General features: G+C 35.6%; 1 long non-coding RNA gene across 2 annotated transcripts; it reads right to left on the reverse strand.

The window, feature by feature from the left end:
• Positions 1–2,024: 2,024 nt before the first annotated feature.
• On the reverse strand, positions 2,025–21,675 carry LOC135301947 (uncharacterized). Of its 2 annotated transcripts, XR_010363679.1 has the most exons (4): positions 21,000–21,675; positions 19,702–19,846; positions 7,600–7,670; positions 2,025–5,881 (listed from the first exon to the last, which is right to left on the reverse strand). It is a non-coding gene; the product is annotated as an uncharacterized LOC135301947 (long non-coding RNA). The 2 variants fall into 2 exon arrangements; XR_010363680.1 differs by lacking the exon at positions 7,600–7,670.
• Between the last annotated feature and the right edge of the window lie 484 nt (positions 21,676–22,159).

Below are 22,159 nucleotides of genomic sequence, written 5' to 3' on the forward strand. Positions count from 1 at the left end.
TGTTGTTGAATTCTTTGTATTCAATTCTATTTAGAAGCAAAGAACAAATATGGCATACTTTCTATTTTTGACATCTCTGTAACAGAATCAGTTATGCAATATGCAAAGAAAAAGAGAGGCAAAAACTCCTACAAAATAATTAGTTCTATAGCAAAATCATTGCAATGTTTTCTTGACACATAGTTCTGGCTTCTATCTCTATTTTGGGGAATTCTGTCCACATGAAGAAGAAACACAGCAAGTTATTTACAAACAAAAATTAGAAAATTAGGCAATCCATCTAAGCCTTTCTCCTTTAATAGATTTTATCCTTGAAATGGGAGTACAATAACAGAGAAACACCTTGTTAAGAAAATGTTGCAATTTCTAAAAATTAAATAAACCTTCCATTTTCATCACCTAGACCATATATCATACAGAAAGTGTTGCATTTTGTCTTTACAGTATTTCCCACTGTAAGAAAACCTAAGAAACCTTGACTAGGTCTTAGGTTACACAATTTTTAGAATATTTTGCAGTCATCCAGGCCTGATTCCTTGCTTTCCGTTTGGAAGTCTCTGCCTCCAACCTCAAAGCTACAGACCCAATTCAAAGTGTCCCAGCAAGATTCAGGATCATTTCTAGTGGATGCCTGATCCATGGCATTAGTTCATTAGTTTGAAAAGGAAGTGAACGATAGCCATTGTAACCACATTCCTGTTGTAAGAGCCTGACCTTATTCTTTTCTTCAAGACTAAATCTGTAACACATGCAAACTTATTTGGTTTTGTTTTTGTTTTTTTTTTTTTTTTTTTTTTAAATAGAGTAACATATAGAAGAGTGATCTTTAACCAGTAACTATATTTTCCACCCACTAAATAGATTCTCAGAGTGACAGCTTGGGATTTTCCTAGGCATCTATCCCCTTGGACTGAGTACTGTAAACATAGAGACTTTATCTAAGAAGGACAAAATCATCTTTGCCTCCCTCTGAGAGCTGGATGATTAAACTGCAGACACATAAAAGCATACATCAGGGATATAAGATCCCAAACATCTTTCTCATCTAATTTTCTTGAGGTTAGGGAGGCTACAAAATTCAAAGGTCTGTGGGGTTGCATTTGGAATATACACAAATACATAATTTTAGAAATTACTAGGGAACTATTCCTAAAACACTGAAGAATGAACACAGAATCTTTCCTTGAAACCTTTACTTAAAAGCAATGAAAATATTCACCTGAGCAACCTATGCGATCAGTTGATACCAATTTAGAGGAATAAAGAAAATGCTGTGTTTAAGGAAGATGCTTACTTCCATGTGGTTCCACAAACAGGACAATATAGCTACTCTTGCCGAAGATATATATGAAAATCAATGTGTTTCATGAAATGCTGTTCTTATAACAACAGTTTTTGTTTACAGGGTTTTGGTTTAGTCAGGCATGGAAATCTCACTCCAGTACTTTGAACTGTAAGCAGGTTAGTCAATTTAAACTGTATTTAACATCTATTCCCCCACCCATGGGTCAGCGTTCAAATGGAATTGACAGAGAAAGTTGAAAAAAAGAAAGGTATTTTGTGTCCTTATGGTTATCTGTAATGAGATATTCTCAATGATTATTCTCAGAAGTTGGTCTTTAGGTACTTGTGATTCATAACATGAAAAATGTGTTCTAAAGGATGACTCTTAGCATAAATAATGCATAATTTAATAGACAAAAGTAGTCTCAGGTGGTTTTGATGGGGAGTTTTGTGAATATTACAAGATAGATTTTCTTTAAGCAGACTTGGTAGCAGTAGTTAGGCAGGTTTATTTTTTTAATTTATTTTTCTAGTGTTCTCTATCCTTTGGGGAAAAAACATGCATAGACAAAGACTTATTACAATAGATGCTATCATTTCCAAATCTAACAGAAACAGTTTGCTCAGACACAGGATTCAGACTAAAAATGTTTCATTCTCAAAAGCACTGACATTGTGTTGATAGGGATTTCAATAAACAAACAAGAGTAGCTTTTTGATAACCCTCTTTCTGTACGGTAGTATTTCACTGCAGAGGCAGAGCTCTTTACAGGCTCACTGCTGTGAATGAAAAAAGAAGACAGTCAGATTAAAGGCTTCTGAGGAAAACTTTTATTTTATGTCAAGATAAAAGCTGGTGAGTTTTATTTACAGTTCTGTGTCCTTATTCAGAGCATGCATGCTAATCTAGACATATGATTAGAAATGTTGAACTGAAATAGTTGCTGCTTTTCAGACCTCAACATATGTGCATCCTTGAAGATATTTTCGTGTTACAGAATGCCATAGGAATAGTCTATTGAAATCAATTCCTTTTCCTTGAAATAATATTTACAGAATGTTCTATATCTAACACATAAATACATCCAAGGTTTCATCTGTTAAACAAAAGCCCTGAAATATTCACTCTGTATACTATCTCCCACTGTGCTTTAATCTATAAATGCTTTCACAAATACAGTTTGTGCACAAACAAAATAGACCATGTTTTAAATAGACCATGTTTAGACAAACACATTGAGTTTTCACCAGAGCATTTCTGGAAGTTTGATGTACATCCTTCTTCCACCATTTTTTTCATATATTCCTATCTTTTTGTTTTATTTGCTCACAGGTAGACTAAGATTCATAGCACCCTTTATGGCATGAATAAAAATGGATCTATACTTTGCTGGTAATTCTCTGAGCAAAACAGATATACACAGTCACTTTTTCTCCCAAGGAAACAACAGTTAATAGGTTGCAGAAGGGGTCTCCTGCAGACTACTCAATTTTCATTTCAAACATTGCTTAGGAACTCCTTTGTAATGTGTGGTACCATAGATGTCAAGACTCCATGATTACAGTTAAATAGGGATAAGCTACTACTGCAGTATAAGACTGTAAAAACTCCACAGGTAAACAAACATAAAAGCAGTTGGATGACAGATGAGAAAAGTAAATACATATCATGTTAGCTTGCAGTCACTTGCATCTTGTTTCTGTTGCTAGTACACAACAATTCAGTAACTTGAAAATATGCTGTAGGTGTATGTGAGAGATTTGGAAATGAGAAAAATGTTGTCTCTCAAATATGTAGAAATTTAAAGGTATTTGTAAAAATTCTAATTGAAATATCTGTTTCAATAAATACTCCTCCTATTATTTTTATTTTTAATTTTTACATGTCTCAGAACCCAAAAAATACATCTTGTAAATGCTTAGTGAAATGCTAATTACTGAATAACACTCAAGTGGCATGAGAAGTACTGTGAGCTACTAATGTGTATTAATCAAATTTTGTCAACCATTTGTAACATATGGTATTATAATTATGTCAAATATGTTTACAAAAGATGTGAACAGGTGCTAACACTTGTGTTCCAAATGCTGACAGTCCTTAACAAGATTTTCTCTGGTTACTAAACTGTGTCCTGCAGACAAGGCAAGAAAAGGACTATAAACTACAGCCAAAAATTTTTCAAGTAACTTAAATTTCTTACCACACTTTTACAAAGCTTGCTGTTTTCATACTAATTTGATACAGACAGTAGTCAAGATTCTACATTATGCATGAAATATAAAAGTGATTTCTAAAAAATAATATTATTTCCAACCCGTAAGGTGAAGGTGATACACATCTACTGCTAATATTGTTGTCACTAATTATTATTACTAACGTGCTGGATTCTAGTGGCCCTGCCAGATGTGACAACCACAAAGTAGCTATCACATGTTCCTACACATAAAAGACAGTATTTTATGTGTAGTAGACACATGTCTATGGAGTTCAAAATCTCAGAAAGATGCACAACAACAAAACACAATGACAAGGAAACATAATGAAAAATAATTTGAAGAGAAAGAGCAATTTGGAACAGCTTTATCCAAGAACAGTAAGGGCTTACTTTTATAATTTAGCTCCTTTATCTCTAGTAGTGTAGCTGCCTAAAACATCTATTGAACCAAAATAGAGATAACTTCCCAGCAAGACAGGAAGGAATACAAAAAATACTGTACAAAAACAATTATTACAAAATTATTTTGCTCTTATTTGTGTTCAATCTAGAACAGTAAGCATCAGATATGGTTCAGTTACCAACACCTTTTAGCAGTAGTTATAGAATGTGTAACTATTCTTCTTAAGAAGACAGAGTATGCAGCACTATTTCAGGCTGTTGAATATTTTAATTGTAAACCATTTAAATACTGTGCTTATATGTACAATTACAGAGGCAAAGGAATGGACTGGCTTCTCTCTGTAAAGAATTGCTTTAAATAAACTGTCATTGGCGTTAAATCATTTCCATTATTTCATTCTCCTGTCATTGCTTTGCTTATATCATTACCCCTTAGAAATTATATATAATTCACCTGTATTAAATAGGTTTCAGGTCAAGTTAGAAAAATAATCAAGTGTTTACTCTAATTAAGTTTAGATTCTTAATTTACACCCACACAGGTCAAACTAAGGATTTTCTACTATGTTGATTACTTCAAGTAGCATTTTTCTACTGCTTTAAAAAAGACTTTAAACCATATCTAGAAGAAATTGCTCACCTGAATAAAAACCTTTCCAATGTTGCATTCAAACATATCTTCTCCTCATTATTCACATGAAGCTGCTGTAAGCCTTTGTGAAACAGGACCAACAGCACATTGTGGATTTCTGGTTTGCGTTATTTAGGTGATGAAATTCGTTATTTCTTCTAAGTCACGTTTAGGATATGGGAAAAATGAGGAGCTCAGTTCAAACATGGCCTGAGCCAAAACAAACAGAGAATACCTGTAGAACATACAAATATTGCCAAGATATCTGGCTGTGGAAGTTCATTTGTCATAGCTTCATAGTATATATAATTTACAGGTGGTTTTAAGCCGTTGCTGAGAAAAATGATAGAACATTTGTTATATTACTCAACCACATTGTGACATTTCTGTTTAAAATTGAATAGTAGCATATTCCTCTTCAAATTTTTAATCTCAGATTTAGGCTATTACAAAATCCTCAGAACATCTTAAAACTGCTTATTAAGTGAAGCATGTATAACTTCCTTAGCTACCTTTGAAATCACAGCCCCAGGAACAAATGAAACTATTCTAAACCAACAAATGCAGGCAGTGCTTACCCATCTGAACGGCTGGACTGATTTACCACACGGTCTGCTTCTCTTTGTGCTATACTGCTATGATTGAGTGACAATGTGGTTGTGTGCAATGTCTTTCATTGGAATGAACATTTTTATCTAAACCACTAGTCCCAACAAACATGTCTTCACTGCAGTATTAATCTATATTTTCCCCTAGGTGTTGCCCAGATGTTCACATCCATGAGATCTGATCCAAATGTCATGGTAATTTAAAGCGCAATCACAAAATAGAACCTTCAACCTTCATTATAACTTAGGTAAATTGGCTGAAAGATGCATGATATTTGGCAATCTTTAAACTACTTCTCTTTATTCAAAACGTATTTCTGAACATAGAGGCAATGGGCTTTCTGTCAAGAAGGCATTGTAAAAGGCACAACATTTAATTCAATTTCACTTCCTTCTCCTGCAATTACATTACATAAAACCAGTGGCAGCAAAGGTGCATTTCTTTCAGTAACCTGTGCCATAGCTCTTGGTCACTGCTGCTTGTCAAGCAGCCACCCCTTCCATCTCCACTGGCTGTGCTTGTGGGGGCCAAGAAGAGTCCATCATCAGTGGTTTGAGCTGAGTTCTGGTGTAGCAAGCTGAATTGCTGCTAGTATAGTCCAGGGAAAGGAATAAAAAAGGACCTTTTCATAATATCCACAGATGTTTTATTCAGCTGCATGGTGAGATGTTCAGGTCTCAGCACCACACATAGAGGGTCTCAGTTTCTGTCTGCCAAGGTGCCTGCAGCTGACCCTGGTCTGGGGGCAGAACAAAGATAAGGATCAAATAGGGAATAGGGAGGAGTGGCTCAGAGACATAGGTGCAGACATAGGGACATAGGAAGAAGCCAAGGGGGTCTAACAGCTTTTTGAGGAAAGCTTCTTGTCTCCCAATACTAGGGGATGCCCCCCCCCACCCCCAGGGTCTCTCCACATTCTGGCTTTTTGCTTCATTGTCTGTGATGCCTTTGCCACACCACCTGAAGCAACAGACAAAAAGAGTATAATGTACAGAGCAACACATTCACCATGCCAATAAGAGCTCAAAAGAAGCTGCTTTTTCCAGACAGCATAAAATTTTAAATTGGAAACTGCTTTTACCCAGACCTCAGTAACTAATAAAAAGGCAGGTTGTAATATTCTATAACATTAAACACTTTGAATATTTTACAAATACAAAATGCTTTATCATGATGACATCCATTTTAAGGTGACAGGAAATTCTAGTTGCATGCATTCGTAGATCATTCAGACATCATCAAAATGCATTTATTTTCTTCTGAATTTGAAAAATGTTCTTGGTTTGGAATAGAAAACAAGAATAAGGAAGAGGCAATCTATTTTTTACTAGGAAGCACAAAGGAAATTAAAAAAAAAATAGAATGGGGAAAAATTAACTCATCTACATACAAATCTTTTTGTATTTTTTCCATGGAAACTCTTTCTGCCTTCAAGACAGAGTATTTAATTTTATATCAAACAAAAGAAAAAAAACCACATTTTTTCCAGTAAAATTTAAAATGTATTGTTTAAAATACTGTTCATTAAAACTAATTCATATGATTTAAAATATCATTCCACTCTTACTACTAAGATTACTTCTTTGAAACTTGAATAGATTACAAATGCATACATTGATTAGTTCATAACAATTACCTAATATTTCTAAAAGACTTTAAGGAATATTTTTAATTCCCAAAAGCATTGAAGGAAATGTGTACAAAAAATGTTATAAAAAATTATCCAATATTATAAAGCCAAAATTTGTTATCACCATGTCTTCCTCTCAACAGCATTAAAAATTTTTAACAGATGAAAAGTATTGCAAAGGTGAAACTAAGAGTATAAAAAAGAAAATCAGGAAGACTAAAGACATGAAATTGCAGAATAGGTGGAGGAGCACATAATAATAGTTTGGAATAGTAGAGTGGAGGTGAGTGTATAAACAACTAGGCACTAACACTTTGGGGAAAGACCCACAAAACTGAAGTATTGTTTGCATATATTATTTTTAGCATGGGTAACTTTTTGGTCAATCCTGGGTATTTCAATAAACAGCAAAATGCACACATTGCATGCTGCCTTAGCACATGCTATAGATATTCTCTCCACAGCAAATAACAAATGAGGTAAATGTATACCCTAGATGTATTCTCAACTAGCTCTGGTTCAAGCCTGAATTTTATCTGAGAAGGAGCATGAGAGTTTCTCTCTGATTTTTTTTTTTTTTTTCACAGAAATTGCCTTTAGCTTTTTACACCTCAGCCTTCACACAGACAAGTGCTCTCCCTCACTTTCCCTCTCTCTGTCTCTCCCACACTCTTTCCTGCTACGTGCATTGCAAAATAACATTTTCAGGCTGATGTTCTTAGTATATTCTACCTCTGAGACTGGCACATTAGTAGATGTCAAATGGCCCAAGTCACAAAGCATTTTTCATAGTCCTAATTGGCTGAGTCTAACCTATATCAGCCCACCTTCTCAGAAGCCATTTCAGTGATGATTCCACAGACAGGCAGCCTGCATTTAAACTGATCCCTCTGGTCAACTAGGAGAAAAAACAGGGGAAAAATAAACACTGTGGTTGCTCTGGCAGACTGGCTGCCTACCACACTTATTACTTTCTGAAACCCCTTTGAGATCTGTCTTATTTTATTTTCCGTTTAGCTCAAGATGAGAATTTCCCATTTTTAAAGGGTTATTTTTCCCACTGATATCAAAGCCTCCCTGTGCCAACAGGCTATTTTTACACCATAATATTCCTGTAAAGAAACTTACATATACTCTTCCCATATGTCTCCAATAACAAATTATCACTGCAATTTCGTACCTGACATTATAGAAGTGCATCCTCCATTTCCAAGAGAAAAAAGGATGTTGTTTTACTGCTGTTGAAAGCCTTTTGTAATCTCAGGCCATAACATGACAAGCTGATCTTAACACTCACACACATAAAAACATTAGCAGTCTACTATTCTTCCCTCCATACCAGATGTCTGGAAGTTGCTGTAATATTAAGAATTCACACCTTATAGCAAATAATTGTCTCCTGTTTTCACAGGAGAAATTTATTTTATTAGATCAATTAAATTCCACCATTAGTCTAAAAGATCTGAAATTGAGTAAAAAAGAAGGGCAGAAGAAAACCAGGGCATGGCATTGAATACCAGCAGCTTTGCCAGTGACTTTTCTTCATATGTCCCTTCCAGTGTTTCAGGAATGGACAAATATCCCATATTTTTTTGTTTTCGTATGGTGATATAGTGAGTATTTTCACCTTCTTTCTGTTACACATAAATAATTTTCAGGTGAAAGTCAAAGGGTGACAGTAAATAATGAAACTGGATTTGTGCAAACACAAAACTTTTCATCTGGGTGAACATAAAAATTTATAAATGTACACCTCACAATATATTGTAAGCACCAGGCAGATGGGAAGCTTCAAAACTAAGGGTGACAAAAATTCACAACGATAGCACATCTGTAGAATACAGATTTCAAAAAACCTCTGATTTTTCCTACCTCAGGCACTCCCACTTCTGATAAACCACCAGAAGTTTGGTAACAGTGGTTCATAACCACCAAGATATCTTGTTTTCCTAAACAACTGGGCATACATTGGATTGGAAAAAAAAACCCCTTTTTTTTCCAATTAATAAAAAAGAATAAGTGATAAGTAAATTCTATTTAGAACAACTCACATAATTATATGTTCAAATAAAAATAGGCTAAATAAAACCTAAAATATTCAAGTCTTTTGCTGCATGGTTTCAAAAATTGTAATTATGAAGCTGAAGGAAAAAAAAAATTATATTCAAAAAATTTCAAAAAAATTGTGACTTCAGCTATTTTCCTTTTCTTTCCACTATTTTCACAGTTCTAGTCTGTAGTCTCACTTTGAACAAGAACCATTCTTTCTAACTTTTCTAAGCCTATGAAATCAATTTTGAGATGGATTGACCAATGCATCACTCAATATTTTACATTTGAGTGCCTCGTTGTCTTATAAACCAATTTTCAGAACTGTTCTTTCCGCTTAATTATTTTCCCAATGATTCCTGACACGGTATAAGATTTTTGAGGCATAGCTGAATTTTGACCTCAGGTTTTCAAAGAAGAATCTGCAATAATTCTGTTAATGCTGATTTAGACAGCAGGCTGTAAATAAAATTAGTAGTTCAGCATTTTCATAATTGGTTCCCTTTAGCTTGCATGTTATCCGTTCTTAGTGCTTTCCTACCAATCATTGTATTGATTTTTTTTTTCTAAAATCTCTTGTGTAAGATTAATTTAATATTATTCTTGATATCCATTTTCTGTACAGAATGGTTCTAGTGAAACAGCATCTTAATCAATAGATATAATTTCCCTATAATTTAGAATAATTTTAAATTATTTTACACTCTTAAAAAAATTTTAGATGCAGCTCAAAACATTTCTTGTTTTAAAAAAACCCTTTTTTTAACCTGTCAAAATTTGTACTCTTTTCAATTAGTCAAAATTTGCACTTTTCAATAGAAGCAAACCATTTTAGCTCTGCTGTTAACCCAGTAAATACTTTTGTTCCTCAGAGAGTCTATTGATCACTTTACCTTTTTACCATGCGTATAAAGTAGAATTTTTGAACAAACTTTATACTGTCTATGAATGTTTTACCTTCTCAGCTCTCTATTTAACTTGCTCTCTTATGTTTTTAAGTAATTCATATAAACATTTTCCTGTAGTTTTCCATTTCCATATTAAATTTGCTGCTTTGGGTTTATGTACTTTTGCATTCCTACTCAGGTGTTAGAAATCTCATTCCCCAAAAGCTGCATGAAGCAATTCTAGACACAGAATTGTTGTCCTGTGCACAACAGAAAAGTAAATCAAGACTCATGTCACGTCTTGCTCACTAACTGACCAGTTTTTTCCAGTAAGTAAGCATTCAAGGGATCTAAAATGTAGACTCCACAACATGCATTTTTTGTTACAGGGCCAAGATAGGAATAAGTGAAGTTTCCTGGTACAGTTAATTTTTGGCCTTGACCACACTCTAATTTTCCCTTAGCATCTCATTGTTACTATGAGCCCAACACAGCCTAATACCAGACTCTCATTCCTTTGGTGTGGCATTTGAACCTACTGAGTTTGTGTTAAATTTTGAAAAACTCATCTTGCTTATTTTTCTTATTCTATATGATATCATTACTCTAGGTGCCCCAAATTCTTAATTGGAACATGCTTCATATTGCTTGTCAGCTCCATAAATATATACAGCAATCTGGCCAAATAAACAAAATGTCAGCTTCTGCAGCAGAATATTTTTGTCTCTCTTTGCTCCAAAGCAAACAATTCTTGTTCCTCTTCCCAGCCACTCTGAAAATCATCTTGTCTTGGCCTTAGAGTTCTGAACCATATCTCCTCAGAAAAAAATTGCCAACCTTGACTACCTCATTTTTGTGATCTTCAATAAATCAAATGCTACAAACCATTAAAAGTAAAATAGAACTGGATTTATGGAGCAATAGCAGGGTCGGTAAAATAATATTCCCAGATTGAAATTAATTTAAAAGTACAGAAAAAAATCAAAAAGTAAAGTAATTAGAAAAATTTTGCTTCTTCATGCGACAAGACAATCTTAATTATACCATCCATAGTCACAGATATCTCTTGGGCAGGACATCTACACAAGTAATTCCTGTTTTGTTGATTTTCTGGGTACCTCCAGGCATTAGATATTGACAGGACATTTGGTTACCCAAGCCATTCTGTGCTGTAGAAGTGTAAGAGACAGCTAAATCAAAATGTTTTAATCACAGCTCTGGACTTGCTGTTTGAACTATCTCAGATCCATTTCTTTCCCACCTAGCCATACAGCTCAGCTCAGGTAAGTTTCTACCTTTTCCTGAAACATTACACTAATCTCTTTACGCTTATAACTGGGACAATAGTGTTCTAGACTAAATGTTTCAGTCAATATGAAGAAAAATATTTATATGAGTGAAGGATTCAAAAAAGGATTATCTAGTAAGGCCTAATACAAACACACAAAATACACTTTCTGTCCCATAGAAGCATTGCAATGAAGAGTCTCATATTTAGTCTTCTCTTGAATAGTAGTTTCTTTCTTGTATTACTTCAAAGCTAGAGACCAATTAAAGGATATTGATATCCCATTCTTCAGAGTAGGTCCTACAGTTCAGGAAAAAAGGCACCAGACATTGCAATTCCAAACTAATAAAAGAGATACTTCAGTAGTTATAATTTAGTGATATACTTCATTCCCGTGACAAACTATTAATTCCCCATGGAAATAACAATTCTTTTTATTATTTTTTTTACTGTTAACAAACAATGCTGTAAGTTTTAGAAGCATAATATAATACAGGTTTACAAAAAAGGTCAGATTCCAGCAGATGTCTTCCATATGCATGCAACATTCAAAATAATTAGTATACAAACACCATCCTCTCCCTAAGTAGCAAATTTAAATTCAGCTTTGATATTATGTAAATTTTTACTCAGTTCTCAGCATTTATGACTGTTTAAAAAACCACTTGTTAAAAACAAGACCAGATATATGAGTCCAGAGGAAAAAAAAACCAAAAATTAATGTAAGAAATTATGTTTTGAGCAGCCCTTCTTCTATTGGAGTTTCTGGTTGAACTTTAAAATGTTACCAAAAAATATGTATTTCAAGCTTTGTCTTTCTATTTGACATTAAAAAAGATTATTACCTTTTCAAATTGATTTGCTATTAATCAGAAAAAGACCTTTCCACACAAAGGTTCTGATAAGACTCGTATTAGTCAAGCATACACATATTTCATGCCCATTTCTTACTCTGCGAAGGACATAAAATGTGAAAAAAAGACCATTGCAAACAACCTTTGACACTCACTCCTTTTATGATTTTTTCCAGACAACAAATAATAATAAAACAGCTTGAACTAGTTATTGAAATGATGGCATATAAATATAAATAACTGTATTTTTAATAAAGACTATCTGTGGGGAGGGGTGGTGGATGGGAACACACCATGTTCTGTGCAGAATGCTGCTTGTTTATAAAACACTGACAAATTATGGCTACCTCAGCTCTCTGCTTTACTGTTATATGTCTGTCAATCCAAACAGGTGCATCACAAGCCCCTCTTCAATAAAAATTTTGGTCTAACAATTGCCAAAAATATGTTGGAGTTAAAGGTGTTTCTTTTTTGACAGTTCTAATTTGGAATGCTTTTGTTTGCCAAAGACTTGATCACCTAAAGCTGAATTACTAACAGCTCTCAGAGCAGAGTTCACATTTGGGGTTACCTGCATTCATTCAAAAGATATTTGCATGTCAAAAAGAAAGAAAGATATTTTCCAATTTATGTGTGGCTTACAATACAACAAGTTCAATACAACCATACCAGATTTAAATAGAATGTGTTGTATCCTAACCTGACCATGGTCAGAAATTCCCATAGCAATTTTATGAACTACAATGAATAAGCTAATTTCTTTATTTCTGCAACTCATTTTACCTGGATATAAAATTTTCCATTTTGAAGTATTGAGTATATTTTATGTTATACTAGACCTAATATCACAATTTTATTTATTTTGTACTCATTTCTGTTGCTAGTAAAAAAAATTTCATGGTTTAAATCCAGTGAGAATCTAAGCACCACCAAGCCACTCACTTACTCCCCTTCCAGTTGAACAGGGGAGAGAATCAGAAGGGTAAAACTGAGAAACCTCATGGGTTGGGATAAAGACAATTTAACAGGCAAGGCAAAAACTACCAATGCAAGGAAAGAAAAACAAGGAATTATTTCACCACTTTTCATGAGCAGGCAGGTGACTCCATCACAGACAATGACACCGTCACTCTGACTCTCACGCCCTTCTTTCTTCTTCCCCCAGCTTTTGTTGCTGAGCATGACTCCCTACGGGCTAGGATATCCCTGTGCTCCGTTGAGGCCAGCTGCCATGGCTGTGTCTCCTCCCAGCCCCCTGTGCATCCTCAGTCTCCTTGCTGGTGAGGTGGAGTGAGGAAAAGGAAAGACCTTGACTCCATGGAAGCACTGCTCAGCAGTAAGAAACATCTCTGTGTTATCAACACTTTTTTCTGCACATATCAAAACAGAGCCCCATAATAACAATTGTGAAGAAATTAACTTTATCCCATCTCAAATCAGAACATAAATTAATTTCTCTGGTGGATAAATTATTCTTTGCAATTTGTAGGCCTAGAAGTAATTTTGGTTTTATTTGTTAATAGCATAAAAAATGTTTGTGAATCCATGGAAGATTTATGCGTGTGTAAGAGCACAATCTGCCCAGTATTTTATAAAGCGTTTGAGGAGTTATTGGGATAAAATTAAGTACATAAGATTTATTTGTTTAGCTGTTTAAGAAATTGAAGTAGATTAACATTTCTCCCAGATTCATGAGCTCACTTGATTGAAGAGTAAAAAATTAAATATCCTGAAAATTCCAATAGTCTCTCTAATTAGCAAATGCTCCTGACAGGGATGGGAGATGACTGCTGTGCTTTAAGTATTGCTATTAATTATAATGTTAGCTGAATATTTGTAATCACTTCAAAATTAACCTTTGTATCCTCAAGAGATTCTTCTCTCTAAGAGTCACTCAGAACCTGAGAGAGAAACTAATTAGTCAATGACTGATAAGTGCAGAAGGAACACAAATTAATTCTTTGTTTACTGCTTTATGGTTGGTACTGCATAACTTGTACTGAAATTAAAATTGGTTTTATATTGTAAAAAGAAAAGTGTATAATCCTAGGATAATAATAACATTTTAGTGATACAGATGTTTTATTAGTGCAGTCTATTCCTTGGCAAGTTCAGAGGAAACCTTCTGGTAGATCTTTGACAAGAAATTTTCTGCATCTCTCGACAGAGTCCAGTTTTGAAACGCACATATCATGAAGCATAGAGAATCATATTTAATATGGAATAGCTGAGTTTCAGCACAGCTTCAGACAAATACATTTGCCAAAATCTTGTGTCCTCAATATTCACTGGTTACATCTTGATGAACAAGGCATTAACTAATGATGTCATCCTCTCAAAAAGATACCAAAGATTCCATTAATCTAATAATATTAGCATGTAACAGATTCAATTCAAATCTATGAGATTGTTATCATGTAGTATACAATAAATTTATAAAATAGATTTGTACTATTTGGATTTAAATCTCTAGGAAAACCCCACAAGTTTCTACTAGCTGATATGACTCACAGTCCTGTCCCACATGCATTAACCCTGCAATGAGTGTTGCATGGGTGGAAATTGAAGTGCAGGACCATCTTTGCAGATCCTAAAAGACTTCAGCTGAAAGATTGTTTCACAGTTTCATTCCCTTACTGTGCATGCTATCATTCTCATGTGATGCTCTTTTATCATAGCTATTTCAAAATTTCCTAATCTGTGATAATTTATTCCAAATTATCATCTTGGTGTGATTCTTAGGGTTTCCTGCACAGGAACTTGATGATCCTGATGGGTCCCTTCCAACTCAGGATATTCTATAATTCTAGTAAGTAACATTATTCTAGGTCTGTTAGATCAACTTACAAAAAGGTCAGAGTATCCTAGTAACTGTCCTAAATATTTTTATACAGCCTTTATTCTTCCTTCCTACACTAGCTAACACAAATATTTGTAATCTGATTCTAATTTTCTGATAGAAAAATTACATAAGCAATTAGGTTTATGGTAGGAGGTGTAAGACTGTACATCTGCTGCCTGGACAGATAGTGTTTTCACTGTGATCTTTTCTGAACAGATATTAACATATTGTGAAGTCTTTCCTGCAATGAAGTTGGTGGCGTAGAATATTGCTCTGTTCATAGGAAACTCCAGTATTTTTTGTGGGGTGGTTTCTGATAGTTACACTGACTTATGCTTTCCAATGAGGAGCTCACAAGCCTACCCTTGTCCCTCAAAAAATGCATACACAGGCCACAGTTGGCACCCTTGGGACCAGCAGCTGATAGTTTATCACAAGGCAAAGCATAACTCAGCTGCTAACTAACTAGGATTTAACTTAACTAGTAGAATTTCACCAGGTCTACCAGAAAGGATTTTCTGCAGCACTGAAGAAGTTAACCAATTAATGAGCATGATCTTTTTTACAAGTGCTGAATCTTCTCTGCTCCTTTCAACCTCTCAGCTCCGTCTTTGGCTGCTGCATAAGCCTTCACATTTCACAACTCCAATTCTAAAATCTATGTTTTGATTTTGCATGTCTGCTTTCACATATCATGCTTTTTTAAAATTCCACTTTCTGCCCTGGACACCAGAAATTTTCCACAGACCAGTTACAAGCAAAAACACCGTGAGGACCAGCTACTCCCTTGGCTCAGGGAAACCTGGAGCTGGGAGCAACGCTGATGCCCTTGCTTCCAGTTGTTTCCATCCCGTGGGCTCTGAGCATGGTAGAGAGAACCAGGGGCTACTAACATCCATCAGTCCCAGGCAGGGTGAAGGACAAACTGGGGTCCAGCCAGGAGAGCACAAAGCAGAACAGGCTGGAGAGAGCATCCCTCTGAGGGTCCCTGCCAGAGAGGAGACCCCAGCCCATCTGCCATCAGGCCAGGCTGGTGGTCAGTGGGATCAGCCTGCCCTGTGCCTGCCTTTGCCTTTCCACATTGTTGATGCACAAAGCTCTTAATTACTCCTGCCTTATTGTCTTCAATTATATTGAAGATTATATTGTCTTCAAACTAATACCTTTTAATAGCACTATGATGTTTCAATGTGTGGGGACCATTTGCTCTTAAAAAAAACTGCCAAATTCTTTTCCCAGACTGAGTTTCTCAAAAGTAAATGCAGAAATCTTTATTTCTAATAATAATTTTAAATTTTTTTAAAAATAAAGAAAAAAAACCAGAAAATTATTTCATTTTGTTACAATGTTTTTAATTTCCAAGGAAATTCCATTTTTCGGTCATTTTGAGCCAGAATTAATCAGATCCAACATTAACAAAACTTCCAGAACATAAAAATATAACTTCATTCATCTCAGAATAGTTCTGCTTCCTGCTTCTATAGCCCTGCTTTCCTTGGCCTGTAGTTCCTGACACTTTTCTATTTATTGACCCTTTACCAGCGTGAAGAAATCCAGTCTATACATTAATTGTAAAAATTGGAACTTTAAGTCAACCTCCTAGATCCAAATATAGGAACATAATAGCAATAAAATTTTCAAAGTTTTGAATACCCAGAAGACATAAACACCTTGCATCCAGTTCCAAAACTTTTTTTTCTTTTACCTTAGTTCTATTACTAGCATCTATTACTATTTCACTATAAGGATGCTAGCCTTGCCATATAATTTCTCAGGTAGATTTGCACAAGTAGGCTGCTGGGAGCATGAGTCCAGTTTTCCAGAAACCTAGCCTGTTTTGAAATCAACATTTAATGCAGAAGGTTTTGCTTAACCTCCATTCACTGAGTTTCAACTGACTGCATACCTAGGGACATTTTTACAATCACATAAAATAGATTCATAACAAATTTAATTAGCAAAGCCTACAATCATTACATCAAAAAGAAAAGAAGTGAGAGAGATCAAAAATTTTTAAGAAGCAATCATATCAGGCTACCTGACACTCAGGGTTAGAAATGCTCACCTTCTCAAGACTACATCCAAAATAAATCCACTGGAGTTATTTTAGTCTGCAGCAGCAAACTGAAGAGTTTGACCACAAGGCCAGAGTTCAGAAACATTGTTAGAACTGTCTTATGCTTTGAGAAATCAAAGTTTAAAAATCTCTGGTAGCTACAAAACATTGACATCATCTACTCAGCATGGGAATAGGTAACATGCTGATTCATTTCCAAATTTAGGGGACTTTACTGTTATTCTCTTGTAAGTATCTTCCTAAAATAATTTCTTTCTACCAGTCTTTAATGGGCCTCTATCCAGCTGGAGAAACTTGTGATATTTTCTTTTATTCAAAGATGCTTTCAGAATGTTTTGATTATTCTTTCTTCCCCCACATATTTGATGTTTCTAATTCAGATTGTTGTACCAGGAATAAAAGTAATTACTTGGTGGAATCAACTGATATGCAACTTAAAGTAATTAATTGTTTTATTTTAAGAATGTTTTCTGATATCTCCTGAACCATAATTGGGCCACTAGAGAGGTTACTTAAAACTTTGTAGACTAATTAAGCCAATTCCATCTACTTTAATTTAGTAATTCTCAGTTAGATTCATTCTATTAGTTGCACTAATGTGTCTATAGTATTCCAAGTAGTCAAAACCTTATGTTGTTATTAGAAAACTGTTATTTTACTCCCAAAACTAAAAAGGCAAAAAATATAAAAACTTTGGCTTAGTTTGAATTTTATGATAGTTATATTGAACTTTATTTTTCCTCTGTATTTTTGCAGTTTTTTAGTGTTAAAACCAAGGAATCAGTTAGAATCACAGAATCCCTTATGCTGCAAGTGGCCTGTAAGACCATCAAATCCACCTATAATGTAGTTTCTTACTTTCACTTGAAAGTGTCACTGCTCCCACACGTGACCACATAGTCACCTAGTTCTTAGAACATTTCCCGTGGACCAGGGAAGTTTTGGTTCTAGGAGGACATGTTTAAGCCCCTTTCCCAGAAGGGCTCTACTTCCCAAATAACTGTCAAGCTTACAATGAATATCAAAATTACTTTAATAAGAATGAGGGTATCGTTGCATCACCCAAGTGAGTGAGACAGGTAACTGGTTCTGACCACACTTTTGAAACATGTTTTAGGGAATTGTAGAAAACAGTTTCTCTTTTCTGCCCCTGGGATGAGAGGTAAGCATGCATAGAGAGATTTTCACTTAATGGTGAAGCTCCATCTTAAAAGCTTTTGAAACATGGTAATTGCACCAGCCTTGAATGCAATATTATCAGTGCAAAGCATAAATGCATTATTGTTCCTATACTACTTTTTCTACCAGAAATACTGTGTAGTAATAATACTTAAAACTGCATTTATTTTTAATATCATGTTAGTGGTTCAACACCACATATAACAATCAATAATATCTAGATCTTCTTGCCTGCCGTTTTCCAAACCTGTCATTATTACAGTTAATCTTCTACAAAGACTAGATTCAAGAAAAGTCTGAGGCATCTGAAAACACCCTGCAGTGAGCCACAACTCCTGGTTAAGTGGTTAGATTCCTTAGTTAACACCAGGGAGTTGATAAAATTATTAAAATGAGATCCAAAATCCAAGACATGAGTAAGAACTGCTGAGCAAAGGGGTGCTTTTTAAAATCTGATAGTCCTCACGCGGGGGCGCTGGGAGGTGTTGTTATCTAGCTGTAAACCACTGACCTGGAATCTCTTCCCAGGAATGATGCTTATAATGTTTTTCTAAAGTGACATTCAGTCAGCTGAAGCACAGCTTTGTGAGAAGTGCATGATGGTGCTCATTATTCTGAGAGCCAAGAAAGGAGAGGCCTGGGTGCATTGTCCTGCTCCTGCTGAGCAAACTCTGATATCCACTGCTCCCCTCCCAGGAGAATGCCCTTGGTAGCAAGACTATAATGAGGCTTAACCCAGTATCCAGCAGCTCTGTAGAGCTGTGCAGCAAGGTGTTCACAGCTCTCCCAGTCAGATGGAAAAGCAGGTACACAAGGAAAGTAAGAACATGACATGATACAAAGTGGCATTCCCCAGGAAATTAATAGAGACCCTGCTGCCTGTATGGTTTCTATGCTTTATATTTAAATAAATAAATAAGCCAGTTTACTATCTCTGTAAATTGCTTTTATCAGCGAGTCATAACACATATGAGGTAGAAGTGTTTCAGTAAAGGAATTACTGCATGTTTAATTAATGGTGATCCTTTCAAAAAGTGGGCACAAAGATGCTCAACACCAGCAAAAAGAGGGCACCCTAGGGAATGGTAAGATCCTACTACAAAATAATGAGGTAGTTAAAGCAGTTCTGCAGCTAGAATTGCACCCACTGTGAGGTTAGATTTATATGTTTGGACATTACCTTTTACTTGACTTCCCTATTACTCGTATCAGGCCCTTGGAAATTTGCTGGTTTTTTTTTTTTTCTTTTTTCTTTTGCTAGCATAAACCTTTTTATTTCTAGTTAAAATTGATTTCTATTGACAATTAATCAATTTTTTCTAGATCAGAAAACTTAATGACACTTTAAATATTAATACAGTTGTCAAAATACTGATCAAAACTGATCCTGAGACCAATCCTTAAAGTCCTGGGAACTTCTCTTAAGCCTGAGATTTTACCTTTTGTCACAGCATGTTCTGCATTTGCTTTTTTATTTAATTTTTTTTTTAATCAAAGAGGGATAATCCATTATTCAGACATGAGTTTCTTTGATGAGCTATGCTTAGTTGTACTACATTTTCTTTTCACATCCATGTCATCAGTCTGCTTTCTTGAGAAAAAGGTCTTAAAAAACACACACTCTTTTGAAAATGAACTGCTGAGTCACTCCAGCTTCCTCTTCCAGCAGATGCAGTAATATTAGAGATTCATTGTTAACAAAAGTTATTCATAAGCATATAGGTTTGTTAACAATTCTGACTGACCGACTTACAATTTGATTTACTGTGTGAGCCAGAGCCTCAGTTCTTCTTCTGTGCAGGTCTTAGAGCTTTTCTTTTCACATGCTACTTAATTTTGTCGGTCCTTCATTCTCATTAGCTCTGTTTTCACTCCCATGCTCAAAGTCAGCAGCTGTACTGAAAACAGGAGTAGTAATTTTACCTATGGCTCTAACTTCCCACCATCTTTAACCTCTGGCCTGTCATCTTTGTACTTATCTTTACTCTCATGTTTTACATGTTCAATAGTATTAGCCTGACTAAGAGAAATTTACTTACTGATTTTATTTCTTTATGGAAATAGAAATGAACATTTGCTGGTATTTTTTAATTACTATATTATCTCCAAACTCCTAAACAAGAAAATGAGAGATTGTCAGTCAGTTTCATTTTCATCCGTATAGATTTCTTTCCCAATATTTTTAAGATAATGCTTTTGAAGAAAAACTTTTCTTTATGGTAGATAGCTTTCAAACACTATGGTTTTCAATCGTACATGGAAGAATGTAATTTCTTCATGTGTCTTAGTCAGTGAGTACTAAGCATTTCCCTTAAACTGCTAAACTTTAAATTTCAAGGATTTAATTCATTTTTAGAAATGTCTCATGAGCCTCAAAACTTTGAGGTTTTTCAAGAAGTCCTGACCTATGACAAGTTTGTATCACAATTGCGTTAGTGCTCCTCTAACAGGTTTAGAAGACAAGAATAATATCTCAACAAATGCAAAGTCTTCTATTCGTTAGGTGTACTTTAGGTTTCAATACTCGATGATATGAAACTTCCACTAGCCAGCACATTTTTTACATAGGTGTTCAGGATTAAACCGATGTGATTATTTTTTCCTCTTAAGGAGAGCTATTATTTTGGTACTAGCTCAGTAACTAAAGCATTACAAATTCAGTCTTTCGTAGGTCAAGACCTCTGGAGCTGTGCAGAAGTGTCTTGCTCTGCACAATGGCAAGGGCAATGTGCTGGTGACCATGTGCTTTTGTTTTCCGTTTTGCAGTTTCAGCATGGTATCATTTGACCCTGCATTGAGCCACAAGTCTACAAACTAAAGATTCCTCTGGACTAATCATAACCAATGGCCCAGGTCCATCTATACTAGAACTAAGATGAAGTTCCATTAAATACAAATTATAGCTCATGTGCTTAGACATAAGCACATTTCACTGCAGTCTTTAAGAAATTACTTTATTTCATTTCTGGATTCCTAAGTAGTAGTCTATTTCAAACAGATGCAAACAATGTACCAACAAAAAAAAAAAGGAAATCTAATTTTTAGACTTACCATATTCTTTGATGTTCAGCAGTGTAATGGCATTAAAGAAACAGTTTCAAGGTCTCTGAGAAAATAATTACATTTTCTTTCTGTTCAGCAGCATTTTCCACATAAGTCTGTGCATCTTGATTACCCAAAAAATACCATGCATACCGCTGTATATTGCAAAGGTCCTCTGTCGCAGTGTCCACCAAGTGTCCACTCGGTGTCTCCCTGCTAGCTCCGACACTGAGACTACAGGGGACACTTCTGATCTCAGGAGGGCAGAAAGGAGGTTAAGGGTTGCGAGCACTTTCCTTGGGGAGACACAGCAGACAACAGTGAAGGACAGGAGTAGGCAATCTAGAGGATATAAAACCCAATGTTTTATTGGAAGCTCTGAAGAGCTCTCGTCCTCAGGGGACATAGTTCTGGAAAGCTGCAAAGACTCCGGAGCAGCACCTTTTATTGGGGGGTGGAAATAAGGGAGGGATCCAGACATCCACCAATGAGGGGATAAAGGGTAGTGAAACAAGGAGTAACTGACAAACAGAACAACGTATCAGGGAACATGGTAAGAGAGACCCCTGGCCCTCGACGCCCTTTGTGGAAGCTTCTAGAGAAAGGGGATGGGGAGCTGAGTGACAGACAAGGTGCCAGGGAGGGGATATGAGGATTGACAGGGAAGTTTCCAGGGACTGGGGAGGAGTGGGGATGGGATTGACACTTAGGGAAGGGGAGGCAATTTAGGGTGAAACCATAAACGGGGGAAGAAGAGGAACAAACCAAACAATACAACACAACAGTCCTTCTTCATGCAACATTGCTCTCTTAGACATCTGTTGTGTTACATATGTGCACACACAAATGTGGTCAAAGTCTTGCTGTTGGGAGCCCTACTGCCTGAAAGGCACCACAGCGCCACCCAGAGCAGGGCATAACTGGGTAGAGGATGAGAGCCACAGAACTCCTGAGGCTCTGTGGTTTGGGATTCTGCACACAAAGGATCTGATATTGGAGGACGCTGTTTACACAAAGGGAAAAACATGCACAAATAAAGGGTGAGACCACAAACCCACTGAGTTTAGGGGGCTTGCCCACTGCTCATTATATCCCTTTCAAATCCAATTATTAAGGCAAACTCAAACTGTCTCAGTGCTACACTTGCTGCATGCTTCTGCTGCAACCAG

Source organism: Passer domesticus, chromosome 5 (assembly GCF_036417665.1).
Source record: "Passer domesticus isolate bPasDom1 chromosome 5, bPasDom1.hap1, whole genome shotgun sequence".
Lineage (NCBI taxonomy): Eukaryota > Metazoa > Chordata > Aves > Passeriformes > Passeridae > Passer > Passer domesticus.